This window comes from Cyanistes caeruleus, chromosome 6, assembly GCF_971803275.1.
Source record: "Cyanistes caeruleus chromosome 6, bCyaCae1.hap1.1, whole genome shotgun sequence".
NCBI classification, from domain to species: Eukaryota; Metazoa; Chordata; class Aves; order Passeriformes; family Paridae; genus Cyanistes; species Cyanistes caeruleus.
This window is the reverse complement of record NC_141706.1, coordinates 49,870,293-49,894,423: the sequence shown is the minus strand read 5'-3', so window position 1 is coordinate 49,894,423 and position 24,131 is coordinate 49,870,293. Positions and strand designations below refer to the sequence as shown.

The 24,131-nt window shown below is 34.6% G+C and overlaps 1 long non-coding RNA gene across 1 annotated transcript in view; it reads right to left on the bottom strand.

Annotated features, from left to right (window-relative positions):
• Positions 1-9,242: 9,242 nt before the first annotated feature.
• The window catches only part of LOC147652676 (uncharacterized), a 28,165-nt gene continuing 13,276 nt past the window's right edge, over positions 9,243-24,131 (bottom strand). The window contains exon 2 of the long non-coding RNA XR_015288291.1: positions 9,243-11,568. This is a non-coding gene — a long non-coding RNA (uncharacterized LOC147652676). The remainder of the gene's footprint in view (positions 11,569-24,131) is intronic.

The window sequence follows — 24,131 nt, the reverse complement described above, 5'->3', positions numbered from 1 at the left end:
TAAGGGTTTAGATGTATATTGTTCAAACATTCAGTTTATAATAAGAGTGGGCCAGTCTGTGTATCCATCAGAAGAAATGAACAGTGCTACTGATATTCATTCATTTATTTTTATGCAGTTTGAAGTGTCTGCCTCTAGATTCAGGAATTTTTAAAGTAATTAAAATGTGCATGAACATGGAAGGTCACAGAAAATACGTAGGCAATCAAAGATGTCCAGTTAAAACCAAACTGACTATTCCTGTGTATTGAAACCTCCCATCTGAGTATCTGAGATGCTCAGTGCCACATTACACATCTAATTCTCCTGGAAATCAAGAAAAGAATCCATCCAACTGATTTCAAAAGGCTTTGAATTTCATTTCACATATGCAAAAACTGCTTTTATGTGTTCTGCCATATAATGTAAATAGGCTGGGCTGAATCAGATCAACAGGAGAACAGAAAACTAGTTACAGTGTGCAGTATGCACCATCAAAGCCTCTTAAAGTTGTTTATCATATGAAACATTTCCAGTGATCATATCTTCCCTTGTGTTACACAGAAGGGATGATTTACAAATCTGTGTCCCAAGATTTTAGAACTTTAAAAAGCAAATGAATGACAATTATAGCAGTGTAATGCACATTTGCAAATTAAATTACCTGTCACATTTTTCAAAAGCTTCTATATTGCAGAAACCTGTCTATTACGGGGGTGCTGTTCTTGTGTAAGCACAAAGGCCTTGATTCAATTGCACATTTGTTATCATAAAAGTGACATCTCAGACGCCTCAGGATCTGTGAGACATTGATGTGAACTGACTGATAGGAGGGAAACCTACTGTTTACCCAAGACTTTCCCTTGTGGCTGCTGGGGTTCCAGCTGGATACTCCTCAATTTATTTCCAATAAACCCCTGCAACTGGATGTCCAGGAAACTGAATCAAACCCATAATATGAATGGCGAGTTTATCTTGGCTGCCTTTATTCTAATAACTCAAACATGATGTGGACATTTCTCTGACCTGAGGTACAGAGTGACCATGCTGAGCTAGTATCAATTTTATTATACCCTCTCCTACCTCAAAAGAAGTTTGAAACACCACAAATGTCTGCAGGGAATAGCTAACATCCAGACTAAGATGTTTGGAACATCATTAGCTGCCTTGGAGCAACCAAATCTTGAACATGGAACATCTTAACGATGGATACAAACTTTGAGTGTACCCATCACTCAAATGTGTTTGAGTTCACTCCCTGCCTCTTCTCAATGGTCTCACAGAGATGTTGTTCATGCGTTCAGGGCACTGCAAATGTCACCAGCTCTCACAGGGATATGGGCCTTCTTAGGGATCCTCTCCGAGAGAGCAGGAAAGGGGCTGACAGCTGGGGCCCAGCCCATTGTCCCATACAGAAGCAGAGCAGGCTGGCCAGTGGGGACAGCCTGGCCCCAGGCATTGGGCACCTCCATGGAGTGGAAATGGACCAGGGACAGGATGGGTTGTGGGGCCACAGAGGAGCCAGGCAGGGCAGGCCTGTGGAGAGCTGCACACCAGCCCTGCCATGCTGCTGCTGGATAAGGGCTGATGGCCCTGGGAAGCTGACATTGAGTCCTAGGTTGAAGAGACAGGATGTGGATGCCCTAGAAGAGGTCAGACAGGGGCAGACAGAACTGTCAGGGGACTGAGAGCAGCCTGGTCATCTTCACAGACTTATAGAGGTTCCAAAACAGCCTACTGTGGGACTGTGACTTCACAGGAACTCTACCAGCTCTAAGTGATGGGAGACTGATGAGCAGCTAATGAATAAGGAGGAACTATAGGTTTACCAAGAACAAATGGGAATACATAAAATCAAGTCTTTAATGTAAATAGGTCTGTTAGAGAGCCTCTGCAAGGGTATTATACAAGGATATATATATTATTATATATATTATACAAGGATATTAAACAGTGAAGAATGAGAAAGTTAAGAATTTCAGCTGATCTGACTTCATGGTGAAGCTTGAATTCAGGACAAGACAGTCCTGGAGGTGAGGACTTATGACAGCCAGAAGAGCCCTTGTAATGTCCCCAAGCTTGCACACAACTCTGCCTTTATGAAGTCAGCACTAATTTGCTGTCACTGTCAGAGCCAAAATTATTTGATATACTAATATTAAAAAGAACATTCCACCACACCAGAAAACCATTTGCTTTCAGGGCCAGCACTGATAAATTTACTGTGAAACATCCGCAGCGTAATGCTTAGTACAGTATGCTGCTTGGTTTCCAAAGGCCTGCCTAATGGGGACACGTGCCTCGTCTTGCTTTTTACTTCCAACACCCAGCTGTATAGAGGCAGAAATTTAAAATTAAAAATAACCTTTCAGCTGATTCCTTGCATAATTGCTATCTTGTTTTGTTAATACTGTGGTTAAATTATAACTTGCTGAAGCCCTGGAGATTTGTGTGCTGGTTTATCAGCCTGAATTTGCATTGACATGCTTTTCAGTCAAGTGAGTAACTAAATCCAGGGGCCTTGAGTGAGCCTGGCAGTATTTGCATAGAAAATTAGAGGTAGATTAGGGAGAATGAATATATGTTGTCTCCATAAATAGATGCAACAATGAAAATTTTGTGCATCTCAAAATACTACCGAATTTCATTGAAAGACTGTGGCTGACATACTAACAATCCTTTGAAAATGCAATATAATAAAAATAGGTGCAATGTAGCCAAACCTCTGCTGCAGCACCAGGCAGCCTTTCACTATGGTTATCAGAAATGCTCATGTCTCTTTTGACTATCATACATGCATGAGCCCAAGCAGATTAAAACAGGAATTTCTACTGAAAAAGCTGGTCATCATTTACCATTTACAAATTAGTGAAATTAGAACTTTACATTTACTTTACATTTATGGAGCAGTCAGTACACAGAGTAAAATTCTTAGTTTCCTTGGGCTATGGGGTATTTATTACTTTTTTTCACCTTAAAAAGGAGTAGTCAATTTTGTACATGTTTTCTTCCTGGCTATCACAAAGGCTGCTGATGCCAGAATATTCTGTTAGGAATTTTTCTCCTGCTTATTAAGAATGATTAAGAAAAAAATTTCAAATTAAGGATACGTTTATTAATTGTATTGTTTATAATCTTCTGAATGAGTCTTGTCATCACCATTCATAAATGAATATTTTCCATATGGCTTCAGCCAGTATTCAGTGCTTTAAAAGAAATTGTAAGAAGCTTCATTCCCCATAAGGTAAGTATCTGGTGACAGGTTTAAGCTTTTTTTCCCTCATGCTCAAATCCATCAGGTTTTATTGAATCCTTAATTTTGCTTAATGTAACTGAGGGTATTTTGAAGCCTGAGAACCAGTTAAGAAAGTTATATCCATATATCTGGAGCTCCTCAATGAATAGGAGGATTGTCCTCAGAGCCCCTGAGCGCTTTTACAATAATATTTCTGTTTAAGTTCTGATTAAACCAACTCTTCATGTTCCTTGAGCTGAGAATTTCTTTCACTTGACCAGAGTGGGAGCAGATGGCTTTGATTAGATCACCCAAGACTTTATCTTTTAATCACCTGCCTCACCCAGTCTGAGAGGGGAAAAGGGCAGACATATGAGCAATCTCATCCTTTCTGCTTCTCTGTCTTGCCAGTTCTCTGCAAGGCATCTGCTAAGACCTCATTCATCACTGTGAAAGCTGCGAACTGATAGCTGTGTAATACCCCAAGGTTCTGCTGTGGTGGTGTAGTGGCTAACCTCTCCCCTCTAGAAGGAAAGGCTCCATGTACTTTTGTCAACCTGTCAGCAAGCACTTCTCTCTCTATACCGTTTGCTCAACCCTCTCCCTCCATCCGACAATGTCAGGTTTCTGAAAATGTTTCATTTTGGACAAAATCCCAGAGGTAGCTCTCATGAGCATGTACTCTATTTCATTCCTCACTGCATAGCCATATGTGAAAGATGCATTTGTCTGCATATGTGTATATATTTGTGTATATAAGTATTTTGTGCATATATCTATGTCTCAAAAATGTGAAAAAGGAGTGGAAATTGTGCTTCCTTTAGGTATAAAAAATATCAATGGTGGGCAATAAATTTAAGTTTTTGGTAGCAGTTTTAAGTGGGCCTGTCATAAAACCACAGCCTTCTTTCTGTTTTTGCTTCAAAGAAAAGTAGTCCACAGAATTCTCCAGAATTACAATACAATATTCTCCTTGGACTGCTGAAGAGTGGCAAGTTAATTCTTTCTAGAAGAATTCCAATATGTTTCTACTACTGTTTTCTGCTGAATGTTAATTTATAATTCTTCTACTAACTCACATTTAACGTTAATCACAATTTTTTCAGCGAAAAAATACCAAGACTGATGGCTGATTAAAACAAATGCCTGAAAGTTTCTTTGATTTGAGGCCAAATAACAGTTTCCTTAATTTTAGATGGTTTTTATTCAGACAAGTTTCTATTTAAGCCAAGGAATTTTTTTAATTCTGTTAAAGCCATCATTATTCTCATCAAAATTTAGATTAGTTGTGGAAGAATAAACTCTTGAAAACTTTCAATACTTACATAAATAATTTTATCAATAAGTAAAATATTTATATGTCTACAAAATGATCAATTTAATAAGATCAGAAATTTGAATATAAACAGCATTCAAGAATAAATAATTAACTTTGAAAATGTCTAAGCATTGCTCAGATGTTTAATTGTATTGGCTGTAAGGCTTGTGTTCAACATATATCGATGTTGTATAAAGAGATGGGTTCTTCCTTTTGAGATTTAAAATAAAAAAATGGTAAGGAGACATGCAAAATTAAATCCCAAATGCTTCTTAATTTCATGAAAACACAAAATTTCTCTTCTGCATTGTACTGACTTGTTCCAGAATTCATCAAAATTACAATTTTACATCATTTTACAAAATTACAAAATTACATCAAAATAAATTTGGGGAGAAGGGGATTTAAATTTATAGTGTGAGCATAAATCCTTTTTTTTTTCCCCTGCAATATGAAGTACAGCTTTAAAGGGAACCAAATACTGTGAAAGCATGACGAAGTTATTTTTAATATCAAAAGGATATATGCAATATCTGATTCATACCATGAGAAAGAATACTTGCCTTCAAGTTGCAGTTTACTCCTCAAGCTATCAATGAGGATTTTTTTTGATACATCTGCCAGAGCAGCTCAGCTTCACCATTTCTTTGTAGACACTCTCCCAAGAAGACACATTTATACCCCACAGGTATTAATAAAATCATGGATTCATTGAATGGTTAGGGTTAGGAGGGACCTAAGGATCATCTAGTTCTAACACTCCTGACATGGGCACTAGTCCAGGTTGTTCAAAGCCACATCCAATCAGTCTTTGAATGCTTCCAGGGATGGTTTGTGCTGGTGGTGTATATAAATACTCAGCAGAGATTCAGTTTTTTACAAGGAACTTCACCAAACCTGTCTGAGAGTTCATAGCCCACAGTGGCCCTGTTACCCTGATCACCATTCAGGAGGCAAAGAACCCTAAGGTCAAATTCTAGTAAATTAAACAGAGCAGAAATATTGTAAAAATATAACAGTCATACTTTGCACATAGCCATTGAAAAGCATGAAGAAATTTGATATTTATCTTCATACTTCAGACTAAATACCTTTAATATGTATTTAATTCCCGTTTAATAATAAGGCAGTTGTGATATGTTAAATAATGACTGGCACATTATTTAACATACAGAATAACAGCTATGTATGGGTTATCTGGTGGATATCTTAAGAAGCAAAATGTCACTAAATATCTTTTTCTTAGACTTTTAGATCAGCAACATGTTTAACTAAAGGAATTTAACACCAGAATTCCTAATAAAATTTTTTTGGAATACTGTCCTGATTTTAGGGATAGAGCTAATTTTGTTCCAAGTAGTTGGTATGGAGTTGTTTCGTATTTAGGATAAAAATAATGTTCATAACATATTTAGTTGCTGCTGATCAGTGTTTACACTAAGTCAAGGTCTGGTCAGCTTCTCAAACCACCCCACAAGTGAGTAGACTTAAAGGAGCACAAGAATTTGGGAGGGGACATGGAGAGAACAGCTGATGCAAACTGGCCAAAGAGATGTTCCATTTCATATGGTGTCACACTTAGCATATAAAGCTGGGGGAAAGCTGGCCAAGGGATGGCTTGGCATCGGTCAGGTGGTGAGCCTGTGAAAGTAAATTGTGTATCACTTGCCTTGTACAGTCTAAGTTTTGTATCATTATTATTACTAGCATTATCATTTTTTCTTCCATTTCTGTCCCATTAAACTATCTTTATCTCACAAATTCTACTTTTTTTTTCCAATTCCCTCCTCATCCCACTACAGGGAGAGTTGTGAGCAAGAGTGTGTGGTGTTTAACTACTTTGTCATCTTAAACCATGACATACAGGACACCATGCATATTAAGTAAAGAAAATCTATCAATAATTTCAATATACTGAAGAGAACATATATAGTCCATTTTTTAAACTTTTGTCTTATGTATGATAGTGATATCTATGTGATATTTTGCACTCTTTATGTTGCCAGGACCAATTTATTTCCCTCTATGATGTCTTTGTTGAGATTGCCTCTGACATTTCAAATAGCAGAATATCTTCAAAATATCTTGATAAGAATGTCCATTTTTCATTTTTCTCATCTCAAAACAATTTGTGTGAATTAAAGTGAATTAATTTAGTTTAAACTCAATCTGATTCTCCACTGGCCCACAGTACCTATTTTGCCAGCTTTGAAAAACTTTGGACAAAACTCATCAAAGCTCTCTTCTGAACCAAAGAAGTACTTTTTTAGAGTTCAATAAACAGAAAGTAAACTCTTTATCTCTATAGTTCAGAGTGTTTCTTGTCTATTTTGGTTAATTAGTTAATTTAAAGAGGTAATATTCATTGACCATATGGACCAAGTTTGTCATAAAAAGTTTAAGTCAGAGTTGTGGATACAAATGTGCAAGGGTTGTCAGAATACAGAATTAATCTTTATGTGTTTTGACCCTCTCAGGTGCTTGCATATTGCTCTCCACTTACCTACCCATCCAGAAAAAGCAAGGGTAAAATCTCCTGGGTAACACAGCAAACTAACAAAATATTCTCAGGGAAAACAGGGTTGTTGCATATACTTTCCTCATTACCCTCCCTTGGAGGGTATTGAACTTTGAAATTGATTTAAAATTCTTTTATGCTTCAATCGAAAACAACCCCCATGTGCTCCCAGTTATGTCCTCAGAGCAGTTGTGTTTCTGTAATGATTTTGCTTTTATAAGAATTGAATTTTCAAGATATGGTGCAAGATGAATACTTTGATATATGCCATGGAGTTTGCTTCTGGATGTCTTGTGCTTTCTGTTCAAATAGCTATTATTTGTCAATGCTACCAGTTGAAAGGATGGTCAAATTCCTGTGAAAAAGTTTAACTGCGAAGTAAGCTGGTGACCAAAGTATAAACAGACACATTTGGCCAATTTCTTGGGGTTTTAGTTTAATAGCACTTTGAAGGAAGAAGAGGAAAAGAAATCTCTCTTTGTGAACTGAGAAAGGGTTTCTAAAGCACTTACCTTTTCTTCCTACAGCTCCTGCCAGGTTTCTAGGCAATTGAGGGCAAGTGATTTTAGTCTTAGTTTCTCACTCTAAAACAGACCTTCTGATTCCAGTAATTCTGCAGTAATTCATAATTAACTAAAAATGATAAATAATATTTCATTACAGAGGTAATGACTACTTTTCACATTTGTATAAGATTTATACATATTATAATATTTCTAAGTAAAAATGAAATGAAAACAATACCTTTGCCAAAAGTTGGCTTTATGTAAGTTCCATCTTCACTTGCTCTTCATAGAATGTGTAGGAAGTGTGGTCTAAATTTGCATGAGCATAAAATCTTTATGAAGATACATAGGAAAAGAACAGTGATATCTGTTTCAACTTCTGATGGGTAATAACAATAAACAGACAACAAGATGAGCTAAATCATCACCATGCAAGGGAAAGCAAACATTTGTCAGTTACTCTTGGTTTTCTCTTCTGCTTAAAGACAAGTGGACATGGGATAGCATCCTATAGGAGACCTAAAGCAGCAGTCCCCAATAAAATAATAACAGCACACCCACAACTTTCCAAAAAGCTTGAGCAGACAGATGATCCTATGTTTATGTTTTGTGTGAGATAGGAGCCCTCCAACTACAAAAATAATAATGTATGGGATGACTGGGTTGTACCCAGATCCTGTGTCACTTTCCAGAATGCCAGATTTTCCCACCATGAACCCCACCTGCAAATTTTTTACTTAGCTTCCATTCATCAGGATGGCTCACAAAAAATGCTGCACTCTGAATTTGAGCTACAGCGTCAGAACCAAGCTTTTGCTCATATGTATCTGCAGCGCTTTATCCAAACAGGGCTTTCACCCTTTCCATACAGATCTCATCTCTGACAAATAGATTTGGTACTTTGAAGCTAACCTGACTTCTATGTTTTACTAAGAAATATTCAACGTTCTGAGTGAAGATGAGAACTCCTGACTATTTCACATCCTCTACAATTCAAGGCTTTGCCAATGGCATTGAAAATGACAGCACATGTTCTGTGACTGAATTTTCAACAGCCTGTTCTTAATTCTGCATAATTGGTACCTGGTTTAGGCAGAAGCTTTCAAGTATCTCTCATGAGATATGGAAACAGATAAATAGCTAGTGTAAGAAACAGAAAGCAGATAATTCTAGTAAGAAAAAATCATTTCCACTCTAGGGAAGCATTAAGGGCATCACACATGAATTAAGACAGATCTTTACTGCCTTTTCTCCATATAACTGATCAGGACAGAGGGATCAAGTTTAAGTGGTTACATTTGCTGATGCTGATGGGAGATGAGCAAATATAGAGAGCTGCCAGAGGTACACAGGAGGTAGAAAATAACTTTACTTCTGGGCTGCAGACTGACATACTGTATTTACTTGTTTCAGTCTTCCTGATTCTAAACTCACTCTAGGGTTTTGCTTTAGCACAGTGCCACTGACTCATTAGAATAACTTCTGAGTTAGCCTTATCTTTTTCTAATACTGACAAGAAAGGCTTGTATGCTTAGCATGAAATTATGTTTTTGTGGAAGCAAGGGAGAAAGACAAACAGACCTTTAAATGAAAAAAATAAACTATCTAGTTCAGAGTTTGATGAAGCTAACGAATATCTTAGCTGAGTAGGACTCTGGAACTCAAAGAAACAGTAATATGCAAAACTGGATGTGCTGCCATGCTTTTATTTTCCCATTTCCTCCATATCTATTCAGTCACAGGATCAGTAAGTCTCAAAAGAATAGTAGATAAGATACTATCAGGTACTCCTTGATACATTACAAATACTAGTATGAGCTCTGCATATATATGGTATCTTAAATGTAGGTAAGGAGATAAAGATAAAAGAGAAAGAGTGTTGGAGCTGGCTGTTTTGGTGACCCTTAACACTTAATTTGTCTGTGCTGGAATAGAGACTTTTGAATCTGTTATACCATTGCAGCTCCATAAGCAAAAGTAATTGCATCAGGGTCTTCTGTGGAATTTAAAAAAATAAAACCCAAAAAACACCTACAAAACCAAACCAACAGCTAAATGATAAATATTTTATAAAATGGAAATATTAAATCAAAATGAAATTCAGTTCAAAGTAGGCATGATACCTCCTAGAGTCAGTGTCAATTTCAAAACAATAGCTGAATTAAGATTTCTGCATCTTGTAGAACAGAATACTTTTTAAGAGGTCTGGAAAAGTGATATTATTTAGGGTTTAAAAAAATTCTTTCTACTGGATAAAAGAAGATGGGTAAGATCCTTGACCTTCCATTAACAAAAAAAAAAAAAAAAATCAAAGCAGTTTTCACAAGTTTTCACAATGTCATTCATTTATATGATAAATCATATCATTTACATTTCATCATTTTTGTGTAAACTGAAAACAACTGTTATCATTATAAATCTGGTGTGAAATTTTTTATATTTTTGAAAAAAATTGCACCTATAGCTAACAAAAAACCAAGAATGCCTTGTCAGAAGATTATTCAGATATTAAATTAATGTACTACTACTGCTAGTACTACTAATAATAGTAATTATAATTAATAGTAACAACAACAAAAAAACCCACCAAAAAACAACAACAACAAAAAAAACAACAACCAAGAATAATGCAGTTTTCCAGACTAATCATTATGTACTACATGGGGAAAAAAAAATCCTTAGCAATGAGGTGTGGAGGTTAGACTGTCTAAACCGGCAATCAAATTTGAGCTATTTGTGATGAATCAATATTTGTGAAGTATGAAGAATATGTAAACATATTTAACTTCTTGAAGAATTAAATATCTAATATTTTGTTTCCATTTTTTTAAAAAAAGGAGGGTAATGCAAGTAATTATTGCATAGGAACATATATTAGTGCAAAAATGAAGTTTTATTTAGTATTACACAAATGTTGACTTGTTCTTCCTGTTGAAAGTTGTTCTTTATCTTGCCATTTCCCTGAGGCTTGAAGCTAAACATGATAATTCTGGATAACTACTTGCATTGAATGACAACTTTTTCCCACAATATCCTTCCCCATTCTGTAATTTTTCTCTACTATTTTAAGCTACTCTTCATTTTTCATTGAAGTAACTGTTTCATATTGTGACAATACAGATTGTTTTCTGGTTCTGTTTTGGTTTTGTTTGCTTGCTTTTGCTTTTAGTGCTTGAAATTATAAATTTCTTTCATATTTTTGGGGTATATTGAAATTAGTGTCTCAGACTTGGACACTGTATTAGCCAGGAGTGGGGAATTCAAAGCAAATTAGTAGCATTTTTGCTTGAATTGCTTTATATATATGGTACTGAGATTTGTGCTCTTGCATGTGTTCTTACCATTAAATTATTACTTATTTCACTGGGTAATGCACAACATTGCTTTATTAATATATGATTTCTTCAGTCAGTGCTCAAAATGCAATGCCTTAAAACCCTCAATATTTTAAACATAAGTATATATCTTTGTTCTCTCTCTTCCATGGAGTTTCCTGATCAAAAACTGCGTCTGAAGCATTTTACCAGTTGTTTTTCATAAATTTATTTCCCACGTTAAACCTACAAACAGTATGTCCTATCCTATTGAAAACCTTATGCATTCGCCCTTAGGAAAAAAATATTAAAAAGTAAACCAGAGCCACCTATTACATGTAGAAGTTAGAAAAATATCTTTGAGAAGATAGCAAATTCAGTATTTTCACATCAAAAATTTAATATTTCTTTAATTAGTTGCCCTTCTAAAGTCACATAAGCCATGAGAAATTGCTTTTTTCTGTAATGCATTTCTAACTTTATAAATTTCTTTGGTTTAGAGCATCAAAATATTGGAGTTAATTTTCTTGAACTTGTTTGAACAATGATATTCAGGTGTCTTACTAACTGTCCATCTTCAAATTCATGAGAACCTTGAGGAAATTTGTAGTTGATTGTGCTAGCAGTAAAATGGGCATGTTCCCTTGAGATGTCTAGTTCAAGTATCCATAGTTGTCCTAGGCTTGATTCCAGAGTCTCTGTAGGAAATAAGTAGACATGGATAACTTACATTTAATAATGCTGTCACTGCAGCCTTCTCAGACCTCTTTTATTACAGTAATAACTTTGTGTTCATACAAATAAAGTTCCTCATAACTAATCATAATTGCAGTATTAAAGGTTTTAAAATAAGTACATACTAAATTCAAAGCCAAGTAATTTAGTCTTCAGTTTACTACGTTGATGGACAACTTTAGAAAAATTGAGGATTTTTTTGGAGGAGGAGATATTGCATTTTAGAAGATGATTTAGAACTGGGTGACTTTTTAGAATTTTCCTGTACTGTTAAAATTTTTGAAATTATATATAAAAATACCTAAAATATATATAAAAATTCCAGGTACTAATTATTTTGTTATCTTTCTTGATATGGGAGTAAAAATTATTGTGATTATTTCCACCAAGAACAAAATTTATTTTCATTAAGATGTTCCCTTTCTTGGGAATATAATTATATCTTAAGGATTAATGCATTGCTTGGTTATCTCTCTCAAACACTAAAGGACAAGACAAGGGAAGACATTTCTTTCTTACACTGAATGAAATATGTTGTGGGCTACTGTTATATTTATATCAGTTTCATAAGGATATGACAGAAAGGAAAATATTGGCTAAACAACTAAAAAGGATTTTTGTATAGCCTCAGTGAGTTGGAAAGAAGTAAACATATATATATATATGTGTGCCATGGCAAATCTGTCAAGGGGAGATAGCTAACCACATTCTTATAGCCAATTTACAGCAACCCTAGCAGGGAGAGTGAATTGTAAACAGATGAGGACATTCCCACTGCCAGCTGCAGCGAGACAGGGGCGTCATTCCACATCTCTTCCAAACTCTGTCACTTGCTTGAACTGTAGCCTAATGCAGACAAGGAATCATTTTCTTCTGTGTTTCCTTAGAGAGTTTCTTTCTTTTCCCCTTTGCTGGTTTGTTTACAGCAACAGTGGAACACAGATCTATTTTTTACTTTTGCACGTCTTTTCCTAACTGAGAGAGGAGTGACAATCTTTTGCTTTTTTTTTTCTCTTCTCCAAGGAGTGAGAAATGAAAGTCTCTCCACACACAGTTATAACAGTTTGAGCTCTGAAAAGGAAAGGAAAATGATACAAAACGTTGTAAGAGTCCATGGATTGCGCCATACATCAACACCTCCTTGGAAAGTACCACTGCATTTTTGCACTTGAAAATTGTTATTCATTTTCACAATTGATTATGAAAACTGTCACTCATTATTGGTATTAGTACCAGCTTTGCATTTGTTGCCTTTGGGGCACTATACCTATTGAAGAAAGAAAATGTAAACATCCTGCAATTTATACTAGGAGAACATAAAATATTGGAACGAATATGAATAACAGTTATGAAGGCACCAGAAATTAGAAGTTATTTGACTGTATCTCTCTGAGAGAAAAGAAAAAAAGGCTCCATTTTTTTGTCTAAGTCTAGAATTCCTACATTACTTTTTGAGTAGAAACTATTTCAGAGAGTATGTAAACGCTACTTGAAACTCCTGATTTAAAACTCTAGTGCTGTTTTTTGGGAGAGAGTCAGTAAGAACTTCAGAGTTTTATCCATGGAAATCTGAAAACAATATCTTAGAAGTAGTGAATTATTAAAAATTGTATACTATTATATGTATCTGGTGCAAAAGTAATGTAACTATCTTTAAATCAACACTCATTTTCATGTGGAATATATTGGCTTTGAGTGGCTTCTGCTTCCAGATATAAAAAAAAATCTTTAAAATCTTTTTCTCTAACACTTCCAATACTAAAATGTAAGAAGAACTTTGTAGAGTATATAGAAAATATTAAGCATTAGAAAGTACAGACTATTATAAGGACAGACTTGAGAGATGAGAAAAGGAGAGAAGGAAGGAAAGCTGAGACAGGTGAATCTCTTTCTAGAAAGGGTAGGAAACATTGCAATCTCAGCAGGTGTAATGCTTTTTTTTTTGCTTTCAGTAGAATGTTTCAAAGAATCTCCTTTGTCCAAAATAAAATAGTTCTTTCCATAAAACCATGTAGAACAGATTGAAACAAAGCAAAGGAAAGCAGAACAAAAATTACGTAAAATTAAATAAACAAACCAACTTTGGATCAAACATCACAGTGCCATAATAATGATTAATGTTTTGGAGACTGTACAAGCATTTGTTCTGGATATGTAGAGATAATATGGTAATTGACTTTCAAAATTAAATCTCATTTATTTCTGTATTTTTTTCTTGATAGGGATTGCTTTAATAGTTATTTTCAGACCTAACTGATTCCTTCACCATAAGTTATTCCACGTGATTTTCCACTATCTTACATTTTTCCTTGTATTGGACTAAATTACACAGGGCAAATATTTCAAGACAAGCTCCAACAAGATTTCTATGTTTGAAGACTAGCAGAGAGTATATACACACACAGGCATACACATATGACTCTGGAGACTCAAATAGCTTGTCATCTCCCAGACTAACAAACTTTGACCTGTCTCTGGGATTTTGTAGTTTGTCCAGGAATGTGTCATAAAAAAAAAAACCAAAAACAAAAACAAACCAAAACCAACCAACCAAAAAAAAAAAAAAAAAACCAATTAACCAAACAGACAAAAAACAAATACAACCAGAATTCCTATAACTGCACTAGAAATCAAGTAGGTTTTTATGTCCTTCACACAGTTTTTAAAAAGAAGAATTGTATTTTCATAAGGGCAGAATGTATTTAGCTGTTTTGTTGGATTCTTTTCTTGCCATGTTGCAATTTTTAGTCAAATTGACACATTACATTTGGTCCCAGAAATCTGTTGACAGAGACATTTTAAGCAATGTATTTTAACATAAAAGCAATTATAAGTGATGCGCAGAGGGTAAGAAAGAGCTTCTGTTTTCCTGTCAGTAGCTCATTTTTACTAATTATGTCTGCCTGCATAACAGAGGTAGGTATTATTGGCCTAACTTCTGAAGTGATTACTGAAGAAAATGTACTTCTGGACTGGAATAAGGTCTTTGTAATTTCGCTCAGCACATATTTTATAGGGAATCCTGAGCCATGTATTCTAGTGTGTTCAAGAGCCCCAGCTGACTTCAAAGACAAAAATTTCCTTTTATTTATATAATAGTAACTATGGTTTCAAAAGTAGACAGCTCTCAGCAGCTCCTATAAGGAACAAGCTACATGAGACCATGTATAATGTTAATTTGAAAATCTGTTTATGAGTGGGATGACTTTTAAAAATAAACAAGATCTATATGCTTTGGTTGCCTGCCATTAGGGACTATAAGTGAACATGGCTTACCTAAGTTGCAAAAGTTTTGTTTAGAAATATTTGGAAAGTGGTTTTGCACCTAATTATCAGAGGATAACATAAATATCAAGTATTGTTACTTTGCTGGCCAAGAAGGAGCAGAAACAAGCGTGCAGGATCCATTAGTCAAGTATGAATTTCCCCTACACTTCATTAAAAAAATCAAGCATATTTAGACATACCAAGCAACAGAGTTAATCATATCATCTAACTGGAGAACAAAGAATCTATTTTGAAAACAAAGTTCATAATGAAAGCATTTTCATCTACCACAGTAATATGACACAAATGCTTTTTTTAGGTTCACTACTGAATTTGACTTGTTTGAATTCTTTAGAGTTATGCACTGTACTCAAGGTAGGATCCTTGCTATTAGATATAGCCTTGCTTCTCTATCCCTTTAGTTTAAAATTAAATGTAAAAAAAGAAATTAAAAAAGCAGGAGGAGAGGGGAAGAGGCTGTTGCAATTTGAGGGGTATAATAATCTTACAAAATAAAAAAGAAAACTTTGGTGCAGAATCTCTAAATATATCGAGGTGGGGTTTTTCATAACCTTAGTGCTGTAAAAAACACCACACATATGCATACCATGAACAGAGGATCTAGAAGAGGATATTATTACACCCATATGCAATATGTGACATTTACCACAGGTCAGGCTGATCTAGGAGGCTAGGAGAGTGACCGCAGGTATATGTGCTCATGCATGTTTTTGCAGACTATCCTGCAAAAAGCCTTACCTAATTTAGGCATTCTATACTACAAACAAACAAACAGAAAAAAAAAAAGAGGTTATTTCTATTTAAACAAAGTTGAAAGACAAGCCCTAGAGGGGTCCAAAAGGAAAAGGGAAACCTGAGCACTAAAATAACATGATTTATGTGAGCTCAAAGGCAAAGAATTAATGAGAAGCCATAATACACTATTGCCATTTAAGCAATTTCATATTGAGGCTCCAGACAGAATCTGAGAAGTCACAATTCACCTGGAAATTAACAGTCAAATCTTAGTGGTGGGTGCCATGCAGAGGGTCTGCATTGAGATATGTGTCAGGAAATCCCAAGACAGAAAAGCTCTGTCTGAGCTCAGACCCAAGGAAATGGCAAAAGTGCCTGGGGATATGATGGCTGGAACATCTGACAGCACTCTGGTAAAAGGCCAAGGGGGGCACTAGGCCAGCTGCCATCACAGCTAAGTTCACCACCTAAGGAGACAGAAATTCTTCTCTGCCTGTCATCATAGAACTGCATCTGTTTCTCTAAATGATATACAAGACCTTATGTACGTAGCAGGAACCTTTGCCTCGGAAACTGAACGTAGCACAAGGGAGCTCGGGAGAACGAACTGTCCCTGAGGAGCAAGACCATTCACATGAGCACAGAGACAGCAGCTCTGATTGACAGCATTAGTTCTATCTGGAGAGAAGAATCAGCTGAGAGTGCTTTTCTGTTCTTGTTTTAATCTTCTTTATCCTTACATCTTTTTATGTTTGTTTTCAGTCACGTCAGCACCAAGGATTTTCTTTCGATCTGATTTATGCTCTAGCCAGGGGCTGTCTTACTCTAAGCAGGGCCAAGAAAATGGAAGAACAAGCATGGCTGACTTCTTTCCTATCTCATTTAGAAGACATGCATGATGGCTTTCAAACACGCTGCTTAATTCAAAAAGTCTCTCAATAAAAGTTTAAAGAAAGAAAAAGATATACAAACAAAAAACTAACTCCAACCAACCAGACCAACAAAACCCCCACAACTTTTTCATTTCTTTCTAGGAGAGGAAGTTAATTTAAAGTAGATTATATATCCTTCACTCGGGTGATGATCCCATCTGTGTTTCTCAAACTACTTATGTAAGGCTGTCTTGCTTATGTATAGGAATAATGAATATGAATATTTCCCTGTTCTGGAGGATGATTAATCACTAATCATTCTGCCCAGAATAAAGCTATAAAACTGTTTCCAGTTTTCTTAGGAATATTTGGAGAGAAGATCCTCATCAGCAGTCCATAATGATGATGATTCACTTCCTCACCACTCCCAAACTATTGCCTTCCCCTATGAAAACATTCAGTCTTGCAAACTCAGTGATTTAATTTTTATTAGATCAAATATAAATAGATTTGTCTCAGCATAGAAAGAGTAATTTTTAAACCAGGGTCTTTACTAATGTGTTCAATATTGACAGGGAAAAGAGAAGTACATGCCTAGAACCTAGTTAACCTATAGTCACACCTTATGTTTTTTATCCTCTTCATACTGTTCTGTTCTATTAACTGGGTGGCCACACTCTGTTGTGACCCAGTAATCATTTATTTACTTCAAATGCTCTAAATGGATAATTTCAATCAATAATGTAGCTTGTTTTCTATTGCTATAGGTGCATTTCACACTGGGTGGTCAGATGGGTCTTAAAAATGTCTGAAAGTAATTGAAGGTATTTTACTTGAAACCTGTGTAACCTGACCATGGCTACAGGTTTGATTGCACCGTGCCATTGATCCTCAACACGTACGGAAGTATATTGAACCACAATAATATTTACTAAATCAAATAAATAGTAACACTTTTATTGTAAGTCTTCCCAAATTATTTTTCTCCCTTTCTGCATCTCTTAAAAGACCTTCAGATGTTTCTCCATATTGCAGAAATTCAAGTTTCCCATGCATAAACATCCTACATTTAAAGCACTTCCTTGTGTACTTTGTATTTTTTCCATAAATAAACTATATAACGAAGATATATTTTTTTCACAATGAACCTTGTCCTGGTTTTAGCCAGAACAGGTGTTTTTCATACTTGACTTGAGGGGCAAAGGCTGGAGACATTTGGGCATGTCTAGGGTGATATTCTGTACCCCCCACTCACCACTGGGGGTGGAAGTAATGGACCCTTGCTTTCTGGGAAGGAGGAGTGTCAGGTGATTCCACCAGATGTTCTGCTCAATATCTCTTTCCTTAGCTACCACAGGTACATTATTATATTAAATATATATTTAATATGTTATATTAAAATCTTGATTAAATATTTTGAAAGCCCCAAGTGCAAAGATCTATACATATGCATGTCTTTAGCAACATATTATGATATTTCTATTTTTATAATAACTAAAAATAATGATCCAATGCTTCTTTGAGCACAGACTTATATCTGCTTTACTTTTTCTCCCCCTCTTTAACTCCATAAACAAAACCCTGTGTATCATCCTTCCATTTGTCCTGACCAGATCATACCTTGAATGAATCAACAAAATCTGTCTTGGGACCAGAATAAAATGTAGTATTCATGTCCTACAGATGAAACATTAACTGTGAGAAAACTTTATTCTTTCTAGGCACATGTTCATACTGTCATTGCCCTTTTTTACTGATTTTAAAGAGCTACTAAACCACCTTGACATTTATTAGATTATATCCCTAGCTCAGGAGGTCAGGAGGTCAAATTCTTTCCCAGATAGAGCACAAGTTAGGATATGTACTAAATTTGTGTAATATGGGGAAAAAATGAAAAAAAGTCAGATCATGGCTGAAGGATCTACCTGTACATCAAGACTTTTTAATACTGTCCTGATGCTTTGCAGGACATGAATATGGTGAACATCATGAAATTGCCGATAGAAACCAGAAATGCTTTGACCAGCATCAGGGACTTTAAAAGCTTTCAAAATGCCTGTGTTTAAGAGAAGTACATGATTTCACTGACAAAGCTGTTCTGCACTGATGTCTTTCAGGTTTAACTGTGTCTCATACCAGAATGACCAAATAATTCTGTCAATATGTAGAGATTTATGAGCTTGAAAACATTATCTGTCACAAGAAGGACATACCAGTCTGCAATGAGAACTTTCCTCCTTACAGTGATAAAGACTTATCAAACTCTGCCATCCCTCACGTGGGTGAGTGTGTTGCCTGTTGGAGCACAAGATATTTCATATAGAAGTTATCTTTGTCACACTGAAACCAGGTGGGTTTTTGAAACTGAGTGAGTTTCAGCGAGAGACCGATAGCACAGAGAATATGATTTGTAAGAGACACGTTTAAGCATTCAGTTATCAAATTACATAGGAATGAGGTTGACACTTGATGTCTAAAAAGTGCTTATATCCTAAAACATGATGTATTTTATGTTCATATAAGATCCTCAGTGTGCTATATCATCATGTAATACTGTGCAAAAGCTTTAAATTTTACTGCAGTTTTAGTACAGAGCACTCAATATTCAAAATATTCAAAGAAAATTGTTTCAGGTGTAATGAGTGTTTAAAGTTTGTAATAAAAATATTTTCCCTATATTTATAAATCATTTTAAATTAAGCTGGTTTTATTTATCTACAAAATATACAAATTATAACATCAATGTACTGACTGGAAATCAAGTACAATTTACAACCATTGCATGTGAATAAAGAGCTTTCTGCTAGTTAATTGAAATTCCAGAGATATAAACACTCAAAAAATTTTAAAGGGATCTATGTACTTTGTCCCTCTTCTTTGAACTACTAGCAACAGCGTTTATGTACTTTACTTCCTCTAGATAATGTCATTTCATCTTGGTGTGTTAAAGGATTTTACTTAGGAAGGTAAATTATTAACCTGCAGTGGGGGTCACACTGTGTCATTGGCTTTGAACAGCCCTGTGAATTTTACAGAAAGTTGTGCTTTAGGTAATATTGATTGGCTTTGTGACATTTTAAAAAATATATGAATGTTCAAACACACACACATACATACCTGCACACACCCCCTTCTTTCTGAATCTCCTATGTGTTCAGTCATTCATGTTTTATTTACTATCCACGTGCTGAGAAAGAAATAAATAATATGAATGAACTATATAACAGTACTTTAGTGAAGACTGCAGAAACATAAAAGGATGCTATAAAGAAGAAAGAGATTAATTGTACTTCACCGTCAAGGAAGTCAGAACAAGAAATAATTGCCTCAAGCTTCACTGGAAAAAAAGTAGGCTAAATATTAGGACAAAAGATTTACTGCTGAAAGAAGAGTTAAACACAATGGAATAAGCTGTCAAGCAAAGTTTTGTAACTGCCATAATTGAGATTATTAATGGCTAGAACAGTTAACCAACTAGAAAAGATAGGATACTGATAACAGCTAGTTCTGCCATGATGTAGATGGATCTTGGTGTCTAACAGAGATAGAAATGTGCAGCTGAAATATTGGCCTTCTCTTGGTGAAACAAGGATGTTTGGGTACATACCAAATTTCTGGTACTTCATAATAATAATAATACATATTCCGGTACTATCCAGGAGGTTTTGGCACATATCAAATTTCACACAAAAAAAGTTCAGGACATGAATAATTGAATGAGTCAGCTAGTTAAAGGTTTGGTTGCCCAAACTTCTGAGTTTTCTCTAAATACCAACACTTCCTTTATTCTGTGACACACATTTGTGTCTGTACCATTTCTAGACATTCTCTATCTCTACTGCAGCAATGTTAGCATCATGCTAGTTGTGAAAATTTACAAGAGTTAAGTACATAGTTCTGCACACATTAAACATAACAGAAAATGTCTCAAACATAGACTCAGCCCAAATTTCACATCAGCTGAAAATACTGCAAAATATTACTAGTCTTTTTATTTATATTAAAAGATATGCTGATAACATTTGTTTAAAATGTTCAGCTCAGTTGTTTTTTTAAAAAAATATTTGAAAACAGGATCTAGGTCAGGAATTTGGTGGTTAAAACCCAAGATATTCATTCTTTCCAAATTAGTTACTATTTTATATTTTATATGTCCTGCAGAATATGAAGGAAAAAATTAATGGTAGTGAATTTATTAGAAAATTGTTTTCAGGCACAGAACACCAATTGTAATATCAAATCACCAATTACATGTTCAAACCACTGTCAATAATGTCACTTAATTGCATGCTGGGATATTAAATTCAATCCAAATGGTAAAATGTGCATTTGAGATTGATTAGTTTATTACATAAATGCATTAGCTGGTTACTTAAAATTGATTAGCAAGGTTTCAGTTCAGTGCAGGAAATTGCTATGTTAATCCCACCACTTCTCTCTTTATTCTCCAGTTACATTAAATACACTACATGCAACTAGTAGAAAAAAATTGCATTGGCCTTCTTCAGAAATTCTACCCGAAATCACACAAGGCCAAAGACAGGATGTTTCATGAGGAAGTTTGGCTCTGTGACTTACAGGACATAAGCACTCTGGGAACTCAGAGAGAACACCTTTGCAGCCCTGCTTATTCACTAGGAGTGGCATCCAAAGAACATAAGCAGAATGGTGAATTTTTGTCACCCACCTTGAAAAATATGACCTTGACAAAAAGCCATGTTTGGTATACATTTACTCTTGGAAAACAGTTCAATGCCACAGGATTTGTAATTTGAATTCCCAAGGTGTTCACTGCTGTATACTTCAGCATGTGTGGAAATGTTTGGTAAATAAATCTTTGGAATGAATACTGCGAAGTAATGGATGAAAACAAATTTGGATTATTTTGGATCATCATCAACACAAATGTCGACCAACAAACTGATTCCAGTAGTTCTACTCACTTGAAACAGAGGCCAAGAGATAATATCATATATCTTACTCTGATATTATAGTAGTTATTAAATATTAAATACTAAATGCTTGTAAGTACTATTTCATCATTTAGTAACTTGGAAATAAAAAATCATTAATTCAATCCATTCAATCCAAGAAGAGGTGAGGTTTTTTAATGGCAACAAATGATTAAATCAAATCACAAACAAGCAAATATCATATCATCAAAAATGAGACAAAATGAGTGTGTTAAATTGATACTTACAAAGTATTTATCATCTACAGGTCAGAGTTCATCATTCATCTGCAGAACCAGAAGAAGCAAAGCATAGCAAACTGAATCACATGGATTTGTTGACTATTTTTAGTGCAAAAAAATTCAAAAGTATTTACTAAATATTTTCATGTGAGCACTTGGGAATAATGAATTTGGATTTAACTTTATTTTTAAATAGAATGAAACCATCTATATCTGATGGAAGATGAAAAAGTTTTAAATCCCCCAATTTCATCTGTGTAGCTTTAAGACATATTCTTATTGATCTGTTCCATCATTAAAAAAAAAAAAAAAAAAAAAAAAAAGATTTCTCCTTAGGTTCCTTCTGAGTGTTTTACTGTTTAAAGATATGGGAAGATATGTGAAAAGGGGGTTGATTTCTAGGTAATTGTTGCTCTACTAAATTGTTTGCTCTATATATTGTTGCGCTACTAAGTTATTTGAAACTGAGTCCAGTACTTTTTATTTTTTCATAATTCTTTGCATTTGTTGCATTTTACAACACCTTCTCTCTCCCTCAAGGTCGCTGTCTGTCCATGAGCATACATTCAGCCTTTCTGACTGAGGTTCAATAGATTCCCACATTCAGAATCACAGAAAATAAGCACAAGAAAATCTTTATGGAACTTTAAAACATGAAAATTTATTAACACTAGGTTCCTTTTAAAACATGTAAATATCATGATTAAAACTAATCAGTAATTTTTTTCAAAAAATACTAAAATCAAAGATTTGGTCCTTTTTAATAAATATCTATTACTATTTTTGTACTTGTTACCTACCTTTAATTTGTAGGAGCATAATTGATGAACCAGCTGATTCCTACTCATCCAACTTAGAATAATCTAGATGTATTTGTAAATTAATGAAAATTAATAATTTCAATTCCGTGGACTTTAAAGTAGTTCATCTTGAGTTTTCATTACGAATCCTGACTTTTCTACCTGTTGTTGTTAGACTGCATTCATAAGCAAATTCCTGAATGCTAATGATTGCTTATTTTGCAATGTACACAGAAGAATTCAAACGATGGTGGCTCATGAATATAAAGGAGAGGCTGAAATCCCACCCAGACTCAGCTTTTCTTCTTTTATCTATACACTATAGACCTGTACTGCAGCTCACAATTTAGAATATTCACTAAATTTTATTACATCCTATTTAACCAGGAAGAGAAAACTATTTTTTGAGGATCTTGCTTTTGGGTAGGATAGCAGCAGATAATACACATATATGTAAATTATCTTTCATTCAGAATGAACCCTTGAAGATCTTATTGCGTTATAATTAATTTATACTTCAGAATTCAATTATTTGATTAATCCAAACGTTACCTAAATACTTGTGAATGTAAATAATACAACCTAATGATCATAGCTAATACTAGGTTGGCACCAGTAAGCACAAAAATGTATGCATAAATACAAATACAAATACATGTACATATTTTTTATGTTTATAGAATTAAATATGTACCTTAGGAATTGTTAAAGTACTATCTATTTTCATGCTTTTATCCTGTAATATAGGTTGTTTTTGCTAACCAAGTATGTTTGCAAAACATGGCTCTTGAATTCTGTAAAACATACTGATAAAAATCATATATTGAGTTCATCAATGTGTCATGAAAATTTTTTGTAGGCTTATTAATGATAATGTGTAGCATGAGATTAATCCATTTTTTCTTTCTTTTTCACAGTCATTATGCAATACTTCTGAAAGCCCTCCATATAGTCTTCATTGCTTTCATTTTTATTTGACAAAGATTCATATTTCTCTTCTATTTTAATTATTTTTGTTTCATGAGCATGTGTTTATTTTATAGGTCCATAGTCAATATATTACAAAAGGACAGTTAAATCATTTGCTTGTACTTGCATGGCACTGCAGCTATGCTGCTCTGCAGACCCAACCTAGCTGATTTATTTCAAAGACAACTGACTCAGACATCTTTACACTGAACAATGCTCAGTTATTTTGTTCATATAACCTGGTGCCTGACACAACACAAAGCAAAGATTTAATTTTCAAATATCTTCTGGAAGAAAAAACAAAACTATTTTTTGTTGTTGTTGTTTTAATCCCTAGAAAGCCATTTTCATACATTGTTTTTTTCAATGTTCTCTTAAAAGAGAAGTTAACAACTCAGTCTCAGCTGCCATATGCTGAAAAGGTTTCTAGGCAATGTATGTAATAAAATATCTAACCACACAATATAATTTTTTTTTTTTTCCAACAAAACACATTTAAATCCTAAGTGCCCAATCAAATTTCTTACTTTGCATGAACATCATTTCCTTGATAGTCTATAATTAAACACATTCTCTTTGTTGAACCTTCTCTGATTTGTCAGTATTTTTTTTCAATAATATACACTTAAACAAGACCCATGTTACAGTAACAACTCTACAGGACTCAA